The sequence below is a fragment of the Balaenoptera borealis genome, assembly GCF_965194805.1.
Source record: "Balaenoptera borealis genome assembly, chromosome: 7".
In the NCBI taxonomy this organism is placed as follows: domain Eukaryota; kingdom Metazoa; phylum Chordata; class Mammalia; order Artiodactyla; family Balaenopteridae; genus Balaenoptera; species Balaenoptera borealis.
Genome location: NC_138864.1, coordinates 52,252,102 through 52,270,937, shown reverse-complemented (window position 1 = coordinate 52,270,937; position 18,836 = coordinate 52,252,102). Strand labels below are relative to the sequence as shown.

The 18,836-nt window shown below is 34.8% G+C and overlaps 1 protein-coding gene across 11 annotated transcripts in view; it reads left to right on the top strand.

Moving 5' to 3' along the window:
• Positions 1–18,082, top strand: part of ELAPOR2 (endosome-lysosome associated apoptosis and autophagy regulator family member 2) — a 745,385-nt gene extending 727,303 nt beyond the window's left edge. For 10 of the 11 annotated variants that reach the window (XR_014246402.1, XR_014246403.1, XR_014246404.1 and 7 more), the window contains one exon: positions 7,715–18,082. The gene's annotated coding sequence lies outside the window, so the exon portion shown is untranslated. The remainder of the gene's footprint in view (positions 1–7,714) is intronic. The other variant, XR_014246411.1, reaches the window with a different exon arrangement.
• Positions 18,083–18,836: the final 754 nt, after the last annotated feature.

The following is an 18,836-nucleotide window of genomic DNA, read 5'->3' as shown; positions in this document are numbered from 1 at the left end:
AGGTCTTCCCTTCATTCATTGACTGGCCTTCCTGGCCTCAAAATATGTTGGCCTCACCTAGCCAGTCAAGGCAGAGGGTTCTTATCTCATGACTTTCTAAATATCTCTTCAAATGATCACTTGACTTTTAAGAACTTTAATAAAACACAAATCTGTGGCTTTAGATGTACAACGTATCTGATCTTTGTTATGAGCCATGTATGTTTCTGTAACAGCTTTGTCTTATTTTTAGTGAGGTTTTTTTTAAACTAATTCCTTTCACTATTTTCCCTTTCCTCCTGTCATATCTATCTATCCATCTATCTAATGTATATACATTTGTTTTTCTCATATTTAAATATTTTAAGTACCTGTAACTTTTTGTGGGAGTGAGGGACCCTGTGTTTAATCTCAGACATGAACAAGGAAATTTGTACTTAGTTTTTACTGAACCGGGAATCTTCTAAGCTCCTGAGATATATTTATTTTATTAATTAATTACTTTCATGGAAAGGCATTTAATTTTAAATATAGCAGTGTGTACATGCCAATCCCAATATATTTATTTTAAACTTGTATATTGCCTTGCCTTTGGTCCTAAACATAATCTTCCTGGGAGAGTAAGTTGTATTACATGTAACACACATGGACTATTAATTGGTAATGGTTAAGTTGCATGTAAAAATGAACCTACCCACCCAATGGCTTAAGCTAAGAAGGTGTTTATTGACTGACATAACTGGAGAAATCCAGGGATGGGACTGGTTTCAAATGAACCTTGATTCAGGATCTAAATGATGTAATTTCTCTTTTCATCTATGTACTAACTTGAGGGTAGGGAGTGAAATTTGGTGAATATTTTATATAAATCAAGGCCTACTTCTGGAGCTGAGTGAACTAATCCTCTCCAAAACTATATGTACTGAGAGTGGAAGACAGGTAGTTCTCTTTTATCAGGAAAAGTGTGATTGTTGGATACCAGCAGGCAAAAATGCATTTCACAGTTTTTATCCAATTTGGTAGATTTCTCTACCTATTTCTCTAGTAAATCATTGGAACAACAGGTCAAATTAACAGAACAATAAATTCAATCCTAAATATGGATGAGTACAACTACTAGAATAGCCTTTTGTTGTTGTTCTTTCTAGAAACACTCAATCCATATATGTATAAATTTGTGAGTGGAAATGCAACCTAGCAGGACACTATGGGGCCTTCCTGGGATAGATCCCATCCCCCTGTCCTCCGCCTGCCTCTTTTTTGTAGAAAAGCCATAGTCTCTCAGGCCTCCCCTGAGTCACAGAAGCCTGGATCAAGAATTAATGATTCAAAGGTAGTGCAAAAGTAACATTTGGGCCAGGACAACTGTTAACAATTTAAACAGTAAATCAGCCATATGGCAGTGACAGAATCTTTAGTTCCTTCCTGAATTACCTAGATAACAGTATCTGATGCACATTTCCTGAGTTGCTTTACAGATGCTAAAACCCCCACCAAACGGAAGAAGTTAACTACTTGATAACCATGAGCACATAGGCCCCAGACTGGCTAGACCCTGAGGATTGGTAATGTTAATCCCTGTGACACTCCCCTGTTACCTCACCTCAACCAATCAGCAAATTGTGCACTAGTTGATCACATATCCTGCAACTCTCCTTCCTCACCTGGCCTTTAAAAATTCTTCCCTGAAACCCATCGGGGAGTTTGGGTTTTTTACGCCTTAGCTTCCCAGGAGTCCTTGTGTGGCTCCTGCAATAAACCTTTCCTTCACCAAAACCTGGTGTCAGCAGATTGGCTTTACTGCACACAGGCAAGCGGACACAAGTTTGGTTCAGTAACAGAAATCTTGATTTCTAACAGGCATCCTCTTTTAGGTCAAGCCTCCACTTCACGTGATGGTCTGGTACTGCAGGGAATGAAATAATCATTTAGGAAAGGACACCAAATGTAATCTTGCCACTGGTTTAAATTCTAGAAATAAACAATTAGGAACTTCTCACAGTATTCTTTAGAAGGAGGTACAACAGAGCATCTCAACTAATGTATGAAAATCCCTTGCAAGTCAATTATCCTCCAGCATATGTCTGAGTCAATTGATGCCCTTTCTATCACAGAAGACTGTGAAAGGAAAAAACAGTCTTTCCCTTCCATCTTGTGTCAATACAAAAATTAAAAACATTTCTCTAGGAAGGGCTCTTGTTAGTTAGGTCATGTTTCTAGATAAGATAGACCCTATGACTCTCCTTTGGAATCAGTACTTGAATTGCATTCCAGGGTCTTTGAGAACAATGATCTCTAATGCTCTCTGAATCTGCCAGGCTCCAGTAACTCTCTTGAGTACTGAAATTCATTAGAGTTTCCAAATCCTAGAGATACAAGTACATCAGACAGTGTGTTATCATAAAATGCCAAGATCCAAAAACAATTTTTACCTCCATCAGATTGTTTTGGGTCTTTCATTTACTCAACAACTCGAGTGCCTAGAGGACCTGGTTCTCTATTAGGCACTTAAGGTATAGAGGTCTCTGTTTTCAATGGAACTTACATGCTATGGGAAGACAGACAATAGTGAACAGGTAATTTCAGAGAGAGACAAATGTTATGCAGAAAGTAAAATAGGGTGATGTTACAGAGAGTTACTGAGTAGGAAATACTAATTTAGAATAGGTGTTCGTGAAGTAATTTTCTTAGCAGGTGATGTCTGAGTCAGGACTCGAATAATGAAAAGTAGCCAACCATGTAAAATCTGGAAATTAAATATCCCGGGGTATATTTCACAATAAATAAGTATGCCCAGAGATTTGGCAATATAAAGATACAGTCTAGACTTCTACTTAAGCATCAACACTGTTTATATGAAAATTTGTTTTATGAAAAAAAATCTTCAAATTCCAATATTCCAGGCTCTTTTAAAATATGGTATTATAATAAGATGACTTAAATAAACACCAGTGTGAGATAGCTGATACTGTTTATGGTCAAAAGTAGAGGATAATTTCCTTAGCTATATGTGTGATATAAATTTATTGTTCCAAACTCTGGTCTAGGTCTCTGATAAGATTAAGCTGATATGTCTCAATCAGTGTCTCCCTCTTACTAAGAAGCAACTTCTCTCTCAAATGCTTGCACCAATTTGACAGCTTTTGCCACTTCTGATATTCTGAAAGAGCTTTAGCTGTCTTAAGAACTTTCAGAGACCTTGAGATATATAATTTAAACTGGTTTAAAAGAGATGCATTCCCCTTTAACCTACTCAGACTGTCAGTATTATTTTCACTAAGTCTAACTCTACCCGTAATGGAAGAGATGACGTGGCCGATAAGTTTAAGAGAGAACAGGGATGTCTGCAATTCCAATGACAAAGTCCAGATAATTCTCATCAATCTACTCAAAATGAATTTTTGGAACATTAAGAGAGATGCTGGCATTTGCCTTTGTGTTATTATGTGTGGCCAATCAGTGATTCGATTACCTTTCTTTAAAATGCTAAAACCTCTAATAACTCCAAATACCAAACTGGAAAAAGTCAGAGAAGTAATAGCATACTTCAAACAGCAATAAGATGCAGTCACATACAAACATGGAAAATTACTTCTTTTTTTAAACAACACTTTCTCTTGAAAAATTGTGGTTACAGAAAGTGTCAAGAAGAGGTTTTACATTAAACTGTACAGCTAATAACAAATGTAAATTAGGAGCTGTAACTGCCTGTGATATGACAAGTTTAATGTTTTTCATTTTCTTCAGTTCTCAAAAATATCCTGATTAGCCCCATTTTATAGAAGAAACTGAGATTCAAAGGTTGCACAAGGTCACTGTGGTAGGCTGAGAAATCTTTGGGTAGACCCCAAAATATCCAGGTCCTGATTCCTGTAAGGAAGCAGATTATCCCCTGGAGCCACCAGAGGAGTGCAGTCCTGCTGACACCTTGGTTTTGACCCAGTGAAACTGATTTTGAACCTCAGATCCGTAAGAGAGTGTGTGTTGTTCTAAGCCACCAAGTTTGTGGTACTTTGTTAGTGCAGCCATAGGAGACTAATACCGTCATAAACATGAACATGTTGAATCCCAGATTAGAACCAATCTATCCCCCTGTTTTCTTTCTAAAACACTACCTTGTTTTGTTGATTTCTAGAAGAGACTTTAGAGTGGCAAATAGATACCCATCGATTGGCTACACTCTTCATTTGAATTTACAGTTTCAAGAGAATGTCTTAATTTGTAGATCTGGTAAATGCATCCACTTTAAAATACTGGCTCCGTCACCTAAAACTGGATTATTTATAGTGTTTTGAAAGATGGAACCCAAGCCTTGGCAAATTATTGACACTAGTTACGTCCTCAGATAGAGTTTCTTTAGGAGAAACTTAGAGAATATAGACCCTTTAATTTGTTAGATATGTGTAATTTCCAACCTATTCAATTTCTCTTGAATTTCTGGTGACTCAACATTTTGTATAAAAAATTGAAACTGGCATAACCATTCGACCAATAATCACTACTCTGTTGCATTTTTGGACTAGGTAAGGAGTTATGAAGAAAGGCATCTTCTGTTTACTACTCTGGAAAATACTAGAACGATAAGAAGAGAAGGAGTTCAAAGGCAAAGCTGAAGGAATAAAGGGCATAACACTAACAAACTGAATCAGGCAATTTATCATGTTATTGTTTGCTGTTTTGGAGCTGAGTCAAAAATTAAAAGTCTCTTTTAGGGGTAATGCCCTTGTTTCTGGGAGAGGGAATGACAACAACATAGAATATAAAAGCAACATAGAACCACACACATGGGAAATATCTACTTATCGGTCAGATTCCAGAAAAGGCAGAGTGAAACAGTATTCAAAGCTGAAGAAAAGTGATAAGATTGGGTATTTGAATGGGGTGGACAGATACGGATGGGAGCTTGGAATAAAAGGCACAGAGCTGAGGGATAGGGATGAGGAATTTGAAAATGAGAGCTCATTAAGGGTAAAAACTGTTATCCCTTAAAAAATAAATATTTCAGTGCCTGTGATATGCCTAAGTAAAATTGCCAAAGCAAAATTTTAAGCGAATAGTCAGAAATGAAACAGCATCATGTTTGAATGAGCAGAAATGATGGGGCTGAGCACACGAATGTGAGGTGGTTAAAGCTTTCTGTTTCAGGTCACGTTTGGTTGCAGAAATTGAGGTCAATCTGAGCCTGAGTTGATACTTAAGACCATGATTCTAATGTGAAAAGCGAGTTGTACTTCCAAAGGTTAGGAACTTGGCTGATTCACAAATGCTATGCTGTTTCGCTGCACCAAGGAAGGGTACATGAATCAAAAATTTATTGAATGCATGGATAGTTTAGTTTTATATGCCAAACTATAAGCTCCCTATATAAAACTCAAAGTCAATAGTTCTTCGAAACCTGTAAAGCAAGGACTTGATGTGTTTTATCAATTGTCAGAAAGCCTGTATGTAGGAACGTACTAAACAAAGGGAAGAAGCATAAGGTAAGGTTGAAGGGATGGGAAAAAGTTTAGACATTATTCTAAGTAAAAATGGATGCCACTGGAGAATTTTAGGTAGCAGAGGTACATTACATGACCACATTATTCAAGATCAATTTGATTACCCTATGTAAAACGAATTTAAGGGGGAAAGAGGGAAAAGAGAAGTCTCTTAGGAGGCCATTGCCGTATTCTAAATGGAAAATGAGCATGACTAAGCTGGTGGGAGTGGAGTTAAAGAGAAACATTTATGATGTATTTTTAAGTTAAGGTAGCAGAATTTGCCACTGACAAGTTACATATATGTGTTTGTGTGAATATGGGTGGTAATGAGCAGGAATTCAGATTAAAATAACTGGGTGGCATGCCTAGGAATTCACTGAGATGAAAAAGATTAGCGGAGAAACAGGATTATTAACTGATTGATTAACCTTTTAAGAAAAGAGGAAAGAGAATCAAGATACTGTTTTGTTAAATTTGTCATGCTTATGAGACATTTCAATGGAAAAATCAGGTAATCAATGAGATGTATAAAGGCTATAGTTCAATGAGATATATATTTGGGAATTATCATCCTATATATGGTATTTAAAGCCATGTAAATTTGTAAGATCACCATAGGAGAGGGTATAGCAGGGAAGAAAATAGAGGCCAGCAGCAAATCCTAAAGGATCCCTCTGAGAAGGAGATAACATATACAGACTGAGAAAGAATGAAAAATAAAAATAGGAAAAAACAAGAAGAGTGAGACATCATGGAAACGAAGGGAGCGGGTATTCTTGGAAGAATTCAGTGGTCAAGTGTAGCACACGAGAGGTGGCGTAATAGATACCCATCGATTGGGTACATTCCAGGGGAGGAAAATGTCCCCTGGAATTGTCCAAAGGAAGGCTGTTAATCATGTTGACAGGTGACGTGTCAATGGAATAGAGAGTTTCACAAGCCATACTGAAATAGGTAAAAGAGTGAATGTGAAACGAAGCACTGGAAGAATGTATATACAATATTGAGGAGTTTTGCTTAGAAGGGGAATACAGAAATTGAGTGGTTGCTGAAAAAACATGCATCTGTTAAGGGAGAAGATGTTTTCAAGATGGAGGTATGATATATTATAACATGCTTATGTACTGATGGAACAAATTGGTAGAGAGGGAGAGATTGATGATGCATATCTGGAGCATATGTTGGGGAGTTGTTCTTTAAATAAAGCAATATTTCCTCTACTATTACAGAAGACAGGCAGCAGAATCTAAGCAAAACCTACACAGGTAGATTCTGTTTTGAGAAAGTGAATCCTTTCCATTTGATTATGTCTATCTTCTTATTTAGTTATCAAATGGAGTCATCAGCTGATTCAGGAAAGGGAAGAAAGGGCTATGAAAGTTTGGTAGAGTTTATATGCTGGAATATCTGCAGCACCAAGAAGGCCTGGCACATAGAAATCCTGACAATTGTATGTTGAAGGAATGAATGGAGAGAAAGAAAGACAGGAAATTGTTACCTTGGAAAGTAGAAGAATTGGCTTACATAGGATTGTGTAGCAAACTATACGTCCAGTTTTCTTTTCACTTGTTCACTCTTTCCCTAAAGAACTAGGATCATCATTGTTCTACACTAGCAATGATGTTCAGACTTCTCATCAATGACTGGTTTTGGCACGGGAAGGCATTCAGGTTTTGGGCCCGTGAAGAACAAGAGGGATTCTTCAAGAGGCTTCTTTGCTTTTACATAAGCATGTGGGGAAAAATGGTCCTTTTCTGTCTCTAGACAATGGTGTGTTATAGAATGAAAAAGGGAGCTAGCCAAAAGTTTGAAAATGGCAGAGTAGAAAAAGAGAAAGGACTCAGGCAAAGCACCAGCATTTGACCAGAGCAGAAGTGCCCTGCTATGGGCCCTGCAATTTGGCAACTTTGAGGACCTGGATCATTGCAAACCAACAAAAAATACACTTGTTAAAAAATACACTGGTGAATCTGTCAATAGGGTTTTGTGCTCAGTAGGGAGTTCTTAACCCATAACCTTAAACATCACCTTTCATGGTTAATGTAGGATTGCCACGTAAAATACAGGACACACACTTAAGTTTGAATTCCATATGAACAATGATATTCCTTGAAATATTTGGGACATACTCATATAATAATGTGTTATTTATCTGAAACTTAAATTTAACTGAGAAACTGAGAATTTTATTTGCTAAATCTGGTAATCTGAGACTAATGAAACTCTCTACATCTTCTGTCCTGTCTCCTCAACAGGAAATGTGATGGCATCCAAATGCTGTGACTCTGGGTGGAGATGCTGCTGGCACTGGAAGACAGACGTTGCTCTGGGGCACAGAGAACATTTAAACAGAAAGTGCCCAAGTGAGAAATGCAAATACATTTTGTTGTTATTTTTAATGTACAAAATCCTTTCATATAGCAAAAATGCAACAGATTTCTGCACATAGTGTCATTACTGAGTAGTGCCAAACATCCACTGTATTTTTGCCCTTGATGTTTGAATTTATGGTTATAAAGGTCCTCATAATTTAGTGCAGTATTCACATATGCATATGATACCTGGGAAATATTTGGCTATATTAAACAATCTATGTAACATGAATAGAGCAAGATACTGATTCATTACATTGATCACTAGATGATCAATGAAAGTGAGAACTCTAAATAGTTTTAAATATTAAAATTTATTTGTTAAAATCAAATTAATTTTACAAAAAAAAGTAGAGCATATAATTTTAATAAACTGTATTTATTTACCTATTATATTTTTGTTCTCAAGTTTCCAGAGCATACTACTTAGCTAGTACCATTCTAGATACACAGGAAAAAAGTTAATTGATTACACCAAATAGCTGCCTTAAGGCCTTAGGGCTTAATTCTCTCCTGTGATCCTAGCTGGGAAAGGCTGAAAGGATATAGATTTTCATTTAGTGAACAGAATAGCACATTAGCCCTATAAGAGCTTGTTAGAAAGTAAATCATAAATGAACTTCAACAATCACTAAAATATATAGTTGAGATGCCAGGTACTTGCTAAGGAATACACTATACTAACTATATTATATTATTATTATTTAATATGTTATATAATATATATGAAAGTATCACTAGAATTATAAATTTAGATTGTGATTTTGGTTTTCATTCCTTTACAATGCATATTTGGCCCTAATTCTTTAGCTCTTCGTGTATCCATGCCTTTACAATATGTCTTTGCAACTTCTTGCATCAGTAAGAGTCTATTTTCCTAACCCTTAAAACATGGGTAACCCCGTGGTTTCTTTTGGTTAATAGAATATAGCAGAAGGGATAATTATTAAACAAAAATTAAAGCTGATTCTTGTATGTCCTATAACTTGAGCCCATTTGTAAGAATTAAGTGGTAGATATTTTAGAAAGAAAGAACCAGAATTCATAGGTTTTTACCTTCGGATGATAAACATTTTTTTTTTTTACTGGGTGGTTATCTTTGCTATTTCTTAATCACCTACCACTGCTTCTTATCATGCTTCACTCTAAGCAAAGCACATTCAGAGTTAAAATATCTTTAACTGCTTTGTCTTAAAAAATATTTTATTGTTAACTTCTTTTCCAAGTTTTTCACTGGAGCTTTAAAAAAACTGTCAACTCAGCAATTGAACTACATGTACTAAAATTGATAAACTTGAGAAACTGAAACTCTTGATCTGTTATCATGGTATTTTGAGACATATTGACTAAAGCCAATTACCAAGTAAGAAGAATTACTTTTCTCAGTGATGGCACTAAAAAAATTTTTTTGGCATTTTCCGGTTACAACCTGACAATTTTTGAGTTAAAAAAAAAAGCTTATTCTTTCTGCTATGGAAAAGCCTACTGTTTTATCAAAATATTGCCTGTGAACAGTGAGAGTTACGTTTATTTGAAAACATAATTCAAAGTTTATTTTCATTATTAAGACATTTTTAGAGAATGATCTTATCTAACACATAAATATTGCTTTCCAATATTTAGTGTTCTCTCCATTTAAAAGTTAAAAATTAATATTTTAAGATTATAGCCAATGTCTATTCATTTAGAAATGGGAAATGCTTATGCTACAAGTAAATGTCTAATCTAATTTTACAGTCATTTTGGATGCAAATGGACAACTGCATTGCACGTTTACAGAATTCAAAGCTCAAAACTCAGTGGGGAATCTCAGTCTGCTCTTCAGAAAGGCACTGTGGGCAAGACTAATAGGGAATATTCCATTGGTGGTAATGCGCAATGATGCTTTTGCTTTCAAAAAGTTTATGAATGTCTGAGAACTAGAAATTCAAGGAATTCAGACTTACTTCATTGTCTATACATGGTCAGCTCCGAGACTTATAACTGCTCCAAAATTAAGTAAAAAAAACCATTCAAGATAAATTTGGAAAAAAATGCTATTTAATAAAATTTCTGCAAATCTGAACTTGAGGGAGTATTTATTCAGTAAGACAAGGAGTCAGGCAGAGGGGTTCTCCTGGCATGAGTACAACCATCCACTCTCACTTGCGGTCTGAGATGATCTAGGTAATCAGTAAAGAACTTAGACATACAAAAACAAGAGGTACCTTTTGCTATGGTTTCTCAAGCAAGTACCTCAATAAGCTTTGTTAGGCTTTCTGTGGAAAAGGCTGGGGAAGTTTTTCGGAGCAAATATGGAAATGTCCCAAATTAGTACCCTGGATATTTACTTTAACAGGTTTAACTCTTAGGCAGAACATCTCCGTTCTATCCAATCCTCAACAACAATTAGTTAAACAGGTAAACTGAGTGTGTGGCTTTTCTGGAAAAACTGATTTATCATCCTGTATTCAAGATCCACCTGAAGTATCCTATATACTGATGAATATAAAACCATGAGGTTTTTTTTTGCAACTAACTGGATTAAGCATTTCAACATTACTTATTATGTAATAATTACATATATACAAAATATACATCATTATAAATGTTTATATGTATACATATGTGTATACATACATAAATATATGTATGTATGTATGTACAGTTGATCCTTGAGCAACACAAGGATTACGGGAGCTGACACACAGAGTTGAAAATCCACCCATAACTTGGCCCTCTGCATCCCTGGGTTCTGCATCCTAGGATTCAACCAACCATGGATCATGTAGTACTGTAATACACATTTACTGAAAAAAATCCACATATAAGTGGATCCTTGTAGTTCAAACATGTTATTCAAGCATAAACTGTATATATCTATATCTATCTATCTATCTATCTATATATATAGTATATTATACACATACTCCTTTTATATTGGGCTGAATTGCTGCTGATACAACTCTCAGTTTTGTAATATATTTTCATCCAGATGAAGCCCTACATTATGCTGTGGTTCTTTATATTTCCTAGTGACTTATAAAGTGTAACCCTCCTTATTATAGAACAATGGTTCTCAACTCCCTTTCCCCCTTATCCCATTAGAGAGCACACTCCCATCAGTAACATTCCTTGAAAATAACAGTGATTCATTTAGGGCTTGAAACTGACTGTTCTCCAGAAGGAAATATCACAAATCCTAGGGATAGTGATTCATCTTCACTGAGGGTTATAGTTATTTTCCTCTCTCACTTTCTTACAACCACTGATGTAGATTTTTAAACCTCAAAAATTATGATTAGAATTTATTAGAAGAATTAAAATGTTATGCTAAAAATATCCACTTAATACAAAGGAAGACAAAAGAGGGGCAACAGAGAAACAAAAAATCATGATGCACATAGAAAACAAAAAACCAAGAGGGAGATATAAATGCAAACATACTAATAGTCATACCAAATGTAAATGAATTAAAATACAATCGAAAGGCAAAGATTTCAGATTGCATTTCAAAAAAACCTGATATCCTGTTGTATACTCTCTACAGGAGACACAATTCAGATTCAAAGATATTCAATACAAATAGAATGAAAGTAAAGAATGGAAAAATAAATCATATAAACAGCAATTAAAACTAAGCTTGAGTGACTATACTAGTAACAGGAAAAAAAAGACTTTAAGGCAAAAAATATTACTAGAGAAGAACAGAGATATTTTTAATGTTAAAAAGGTCAATCCACCAGGCATATATGACAATTATAAACAAATATGTGCATAGCATCACAGTTCCCAACTGCATAAAAACTGTTAGAATTGAAGGAAAAATAGACAAATGAACATATTATTTGGGACTTCAATACTTTACTTTCAATAGTGGACATATATAACAGTATGGCAGAAGATAATAAGAAAACAGAAAACTTGAACAACACTATAAATCAGCTAGACCTAAAAGACATCTACAGAACATGTCATCCAACCGGAGAAGAACATGTATTCTTCTTAAACAAATGTGGGACATTCTCAAGGACCATAAACTATGTAAAAACCAGCCTTGACAAACTTAAAGTGAAATTATACAAAGTATGTTTTCCAATCAGAATGAAATTAAATTAGAAATCTATAACAGAAGGAAATTTAGGATATTTGCAAATATGTGCAAATTAAACAACACATTCCTAAATAACCAATGGGACAAGGAGAAACCAAATTACACATCTCTTTGAGATGAATGAAAAATAAAATCCAAAATTCCAAAATTTATAGGATATAGCTAAAGTGGTACTCAGAGAAGATTTATAGCTATAAGTATTTATATTAAAAAGAAGGAAGAATTCAAATGAATAACTTAATTAATAAACAATGCCTTTGACAGAATTCTCAGAAGAAACTTCCAAGAGAATAAACAATGCATTTGAAGATAGATCAATAAAAACTTCTAAAACTGAAACTCAAATAGAAAAAAAATGTAGACTGGAACATCCAAGAACATCGGACAATTTTAAAAGTTGTAACTTTTAAAAAAAGAGAATGGAGGAGATGAATATTTGAAGTAGTAATGGCTGAGAACTTTCCAACATTAAAGACAAGTACCAAACCACAGGTGTGAGAAGCTCAGAGAACACAACAGAGAATAAACTTCAGAAACTAATCACAGACTATTGTTATGGACTGAATGTGTCCCTCAAAATTCATATGTTTAAGTCCTAATCCTCAATGTGATGGTATTTGGAAATGGGGCCTTTGGGAGGTAATTATGTTTAAATGAGGGTTAGTAGCCTTGTAAGAAGACACAGCAGAGAGGTTGTTCTTCATCTCTCTCCACTATGAGAGGACACAACTAGAAGGTTGCTGCATATAAGCCAAGAGAAGAAGCCTCAGAATGAAACCTACTTTGCTGGCACCTTAATCTTGGACCACTAGCCTCCAGAACTATGAGGGAAAAAAAGTCTGTTTTTTAAGGCACCCAGTCTATGGTATTTTGTTATGGTAGTCCAAGCAGACTAATACACTATTATATTCAAACTGTAGAAAACCTGTGACCAAGAGAAAATTTTGAAAGAAGCCTATTTCTTGGGGGTAGGGGGTGAGGGCTGTGGCAGAGTACCTTTTCTAAAATGGAAGAAAGATAAGAAGCTAAGATACAGCTGTTTGTCAGAAATCATGCAAAAAGGAAGACAGTGGATTAAAACATTTAAAGTGTTGGAAAAAAAAAAAAGAAAAAACCCACCAAACTAGAATTCTGTATCTAGTACAATTACCATTCTAAACTTAAGGAGAAATAAAGACATCATCAGACAAAGTAAATCTGAGGGAATTCGTTGCAAACAGTCCTTACCTACAAAAATATTAAAAGATTATTTTCAGGCCAAAGGAAAATTATATACATCAGAAATTTAGATCTCCCTAAAGAAAGAAATACCATGCCAACATTAATCAAAATAAAACTGGAGTAGCTGTAATAATTTCAGATGAAGCTGCCTTCAGGGGAAGGGATGTTATCAGGAATATGGAGGGCACTATAAAATGATGTATACATCTCTTTTATAGCACAATTCCATTATCACACCTATCTAAGAAATTTAGCAATAATTCCTTTACATTTAATACCATTTCTTACTGATAGTTTCTTAATTGTCTCAAAACATTTATTTAAAATCACTTTGTTCAAATTGGTGCTCAAGTTACATATATTGACTTGGTTGTTATGTTTCTGAGGTCTGTTACTCTAGAATGATCTCTTCTCTCCGAGCCCTCCTTTTTCTTGTTTTGCACCCTTGACAATGCAAAACCAAGTAAGTTGTCCAGTGTTATGAACTGCATTCTTGATTTGTCTGTCTCCTTCCTTTGGATGCCATTTAAATTGATGGAGGAACAATTTTTTTTTTTTTTAACTTGGAATTATTATCTAGAAGACTCAGATTCAACTTTGGGAATAATTTTTCTAAGAGGTACAAAATATCTGGATATCTGGCTGTCCTACTTTTAATAGTGATAAGATTGATCATGGATTCTGGTGGCAATAGCATTACTCGTCCTTTGCAAAGTTCCCCATCAATCTTTCATCTAATTGTTTACTCCTCTGCCTGAAACAATTATTTAATTACAAATTACAAAATGGCAATGTCCTAATGTTGGTATTTCTTGCGCATTTATTACCTAAATTTTTCTATAAAAACATTTTCATCATTAACTAGGGCTACTGGGTTACAGTAAAATTTCATTAATATGAGATTAGTAGGGAAGATATTAAATTTTCCATTAATTACCAACTTCAGGGTAAAGAAGTGATGCTCTACATACCTAGGTGGTGACCAGTAAAGTTTTTTGTTTGTGTTATTTATTATTGTTCTTTTTTTCTTTTACTATATCTTCTCTTCAAGTATCCTTATTAACTCAATGTTTTAAAATATATATTTCATGTATATTAATAAATAGAACCTGATTTTACATTTGTTGCACAAATTTTCCCATCTTTGTGGGAGTTCCTTCCTTTTAGTCCCAAAGTCTTTTTGATATATCACTATCACACATTTACTGTTTCTTTGCTGTGATGCAATATCACCGACTCACCTTGAACATTTCATATACCAGTCTTGGAGTCAGCCAATAATTTAAGATGCACTAGTTGCTACAGCATCTCAGAGTTCACAGTTTTGGGGACACAGGTACCTATCCCTACTGGGCTGTTATTATTTCTAGGTCTTTTTAGTGAACCAAACTAGGATGGAAGGTTGGATAGACAGACAGACAAATGTACAGCATTTTTTAAGACAGAGCAAGACTCATAAACAGGTCACAGTCTTCCCAGCTTAATGTATTAATCTAACTAAAAATAACTTTGTTAAAGTTATAAAAAATATGTCTTGCAGTTTTCAAAGAAAAATAAAAGGGAAGAAAAACACCAATAAAGAGGACACCTTTGAGGTGATCTTGTATCTGTTGTCCACAGGAAAGGACATCTTAACTAATGGATTTCAAAGTTGCCAGTGGATGACAAAGCTAAATCCTGAGTGGAAATGGCTATAGAAAATTTTAGGATTCCAGAACCTGCAGCAAAATTATACTATAACCTATTGCCATTAACATTTGGTTTATGGAATTCCTTTTGTTCTGAGTCAATGTCCTTTTTAGGACAATGTCCTCCTGATTCAAACATATTCCGATTATAGAACAGACTTTGCTTCTGGTATTTATTTTATTTTTTTGTGAATACAATTTTTCTTTTTAAATAAAAATACTGCCTTTTAATATATTTGGCTTCTCTATAGCTTGACTAAGAGAATATGCTGAGCATGCCAATATGAGTATATTCCCAATCCTTTGACATTTATTTTTTCTCTTTAAAATTAATGATCTGTCATTCTGGTGTCTAACTTAGTCTGAAGTGTATTTTAGTTAGCATTAGTCATGTTCTAAGGCATGGTGAGTCCTGGGCCTTTACAATAGCACAACTTCAAAGAAAGGACTAGATAATAGCAAGCACTAATAATAGCAAGACTTCAAAGAAAGGATGGACTAGTTAATAGCAATGCTTTAAAGAAAAAAATAGAAAAAGTCATTATTCCCACAGACCAGACCTTCCTAAACCTTCCAAGGAAGGGTGAATATGGGCAGAGTAGATTGAAGCATAGTAAGAAAGTACCAGATTAAAATGAAACGTTTCTTTAAAATCTCTTATTTTGTAACAGAGATCCATGCTTATTATGAATTCTACTTAGTGATATGTTTATTTGATATTTTTTCATAATAATAGTGGTTTATATTTATTGAGTACTCAGTATGTGCCAGACACTGTGTTAAGTGCTTTACTTTTTCTCATTCAGTTGTCTCAATTCAGGGAACTGATGTTCAAAGAGGTTAAGTAATGGACAGCTCTCAGTGACAAAGTCAAGATTTGAACCCACACCTATCTGACTACATATGTTTATAAACATTACTCTTCAGAAGAATGTGCCAAGTTGATACTATGGTTTTCAACACCCTGTAGATCAGTGTCATAAAAAAGGTATATAAATACTTTATTTTTAGAGGATTGCCTTAAATCTTTAAGTTATCAATTCCTCTACTCCATTCAGAGAGATATGGAATAATTGATCCAATGTAGTACCAAAGAATGAATATTTCTAACAAAGAAGACTGGTGAACATAATGCAGGGGTCTAAGATGCACTTTAAGAAACTACATCCTTATAGGTTTTTCTTCCATTTATTTCTGTATCACCTCAGCTCCCTACCCTGGCGTTTTTGTAAAGAAAAAGCCAAGCTGTTCCATCCTGAGACAAGTCCTACCTTACCCAGGAGCTAGCTGAGATGCTAAGGAAGGAAGAGAATGAATGACAATGAGGCACAGCACTGTGTCTATCTCACTTGCTCCTCTGGCAGGACCAGTGGCAAGTGGCTGGCTGCAAATGTATTTGAAAACTCTGCCTATCTTGGCAAGCATAAATACCTTCTTTTTACCAGGTAAACATGTTTGTTAAAAAAATGTATTTTTCATAAAATGATGGTGACTCTTTGTGTTGGGAAGGTATTGTAACATTGGTATTTTAAGAAGAGAGTTGGGAAATTGAAGATATATAATGCATTTCAGTAAGTTAATTTTTCTTCACCAAATTCTTTTGTTAAATAGTACTGATACTTTTTTCAGAATGGATTAAAAGGTACCTTTGGTATTACATAGATATATAGATATACATATACATATACATATATGGATTTGGCATCTAAATTGACCATAAAAGACCACCTAGACCACCATGTTTTAATCAGATACTTTCAATAATAAAATGACTTCCCTTTTAGTAGACATGTAGGAAATCAGCCAGGAGGTTATGCATATTTTAGCAGTATTTAAGCAGTCAAAAAAATGTCAAACTTTCGTTAGAAAATTTAAAGATGAATCTAGTTTAAAACTTCTAACTGTAATTCTGTTGACTACTGAGCTGCAGCAGCAGCTTTTGTAAAATATGTTCTTCTGAGAGAACAGAATTGGAACTGAGTTGTTATAATGAAGTTTACTTACACATGTTCTCACCTGCAATATTTATAGAACATTTAGATTTTGGAGAGTGATGGGCAGAAAGTCTAATTTATGTATTAGGATGACCAACCAAAAAGGATTGCTAGATTTTAATTCAAGTTTTCTTCTCTTCCTTCCTGAGTGAATTAGAAGGCTTATGGCTATTCTGGTCCATACAGTGGAGAGTGGTTCTGGAGATCATGGTTTTCCCCAGGGTGCAGAAAAATATTTAGATTAAGACTTAGAAGTTTGAGACCCCGAGCACGGAGAACCAATGGCTCATCTGAATTCTTCTCTTGTAGAAGCACTGAGTTCCGTGCATGAATGCAGGGCCACGATAAGTGGCTATATAATACTATAAAACATGACCTAACCCAGTATTAAGGAACGATCTTCTAAAGTTACAGGGCAGCAACAAGAAACAAGTGTTGTGGCACTTGGTAAGACAAGTTCTCTACAGGTGAAGTTAGATTTCCTTTTTTAGGACATTACTTGGGAATGGGAGAGATACTGGATTTTGTGTTAATAGGGCAAATGGGTCTCGTTAATTTATTGATAATACTGCACTGGTAGACTTTAAAATAAAGACTGTTACAAGAGACAAAGAAGGACACTACATAATGAATAGGGAGTCAATCCAAGAAGATGTAACAATTGTAAATATATATGCACCCAACATGGGAGGACCTCAATATATAAGGCAAAAGCTAACAGCCATAAAAGGAGAAATTGACAGTAACACAATAATAGTGGGGACTTTAACACTCCACTTTCCTCAATGGACATATCATCCAGACAGAAAATCAATAAGGAAATGCAGGCCTTAAATGACACATTAGAACAGATGGACTTAATTGATAATTATAGAACATTCTATCCATAAGCAGTAGAATACACTTTCTTCTCAAGTCCACATGGAACATTCTTCAAGATAGATCACATTTTTGGCAAAAAAACAAGTCTCGGTAAATTTAAGAAAACTGAAATCATATCAAACATCTTTTCCAACCACAATGCTATGAGATTAGAAATCAATTAAGGGAGAAAAAAACTGTAAAACACACAAACGTGGAGCCTAAACAATATGCTAGTAAACAACCAATAGATCACTGAAGAAATCAAAAAATACCTACAGAAAAATGACAATGAAAACATGACAATCCAAAACCTATGGGACGCAGCAAAAGCAGTTCTACGAGGAAAGTTTATTGGAATACAGTCTTACTTCAGGAAACAAGAAACATCTCATAAACAACCTAACCTTACACCTAATACAACTAGAAAAAGGAGAACAAACAAACAAAAAAGTTTGTAGAAGGAAAGAAATGATAAAGATCGAAGTAGAAATAAATGAAATAGAGATGAAGAAAACGACAGCAAAGATCAATAAAAATAAAATGTGGTTCTTTGAGAAGATAAACAAAATTGATAAACCTTTAGCCAAACTCATCAAGAAAAAAAGGGAGAGGACTCAAAACAGTAAAATAAGAAATGAAAAAGGAGAAGTTACAACTGACACCACAGAAATACAAAGGATCACAAGAGACTACTACAAGCAACTCTATGCCAATAAAATGGACAACCTAAAAGAAATGGACACATTCTTAGAAAGGTATAACCCTCCAAGACTGAACCAGGAAGAAACAGAAAGTATTAACAGACCAATCGCACATACTGAAATTGAAACAGTCATTAAAAAACTTCCAACAAACAAAAGTCCAGGACCAGATGGCTTCACAGGCGAATTCTATTAAACATTTAGAGAAGAGCTAACACCCATCCTCAAAGTCTTCCAAAAGAGATGCAGAAGAAGGAACACTCCCAAGCTCATTCTATGAGGCCACCATCACCCTGATACCAAAACCAGACAAAGATACCATAAAAAAAGAAAATTACAGGTCAATATCACTGATGAACACAGATGCAGAAATCTTCAACAAAATACTAGCAAATCAAATCCAACAATACATTAAAATGATCATATAGCATGATGAAGTGGGAT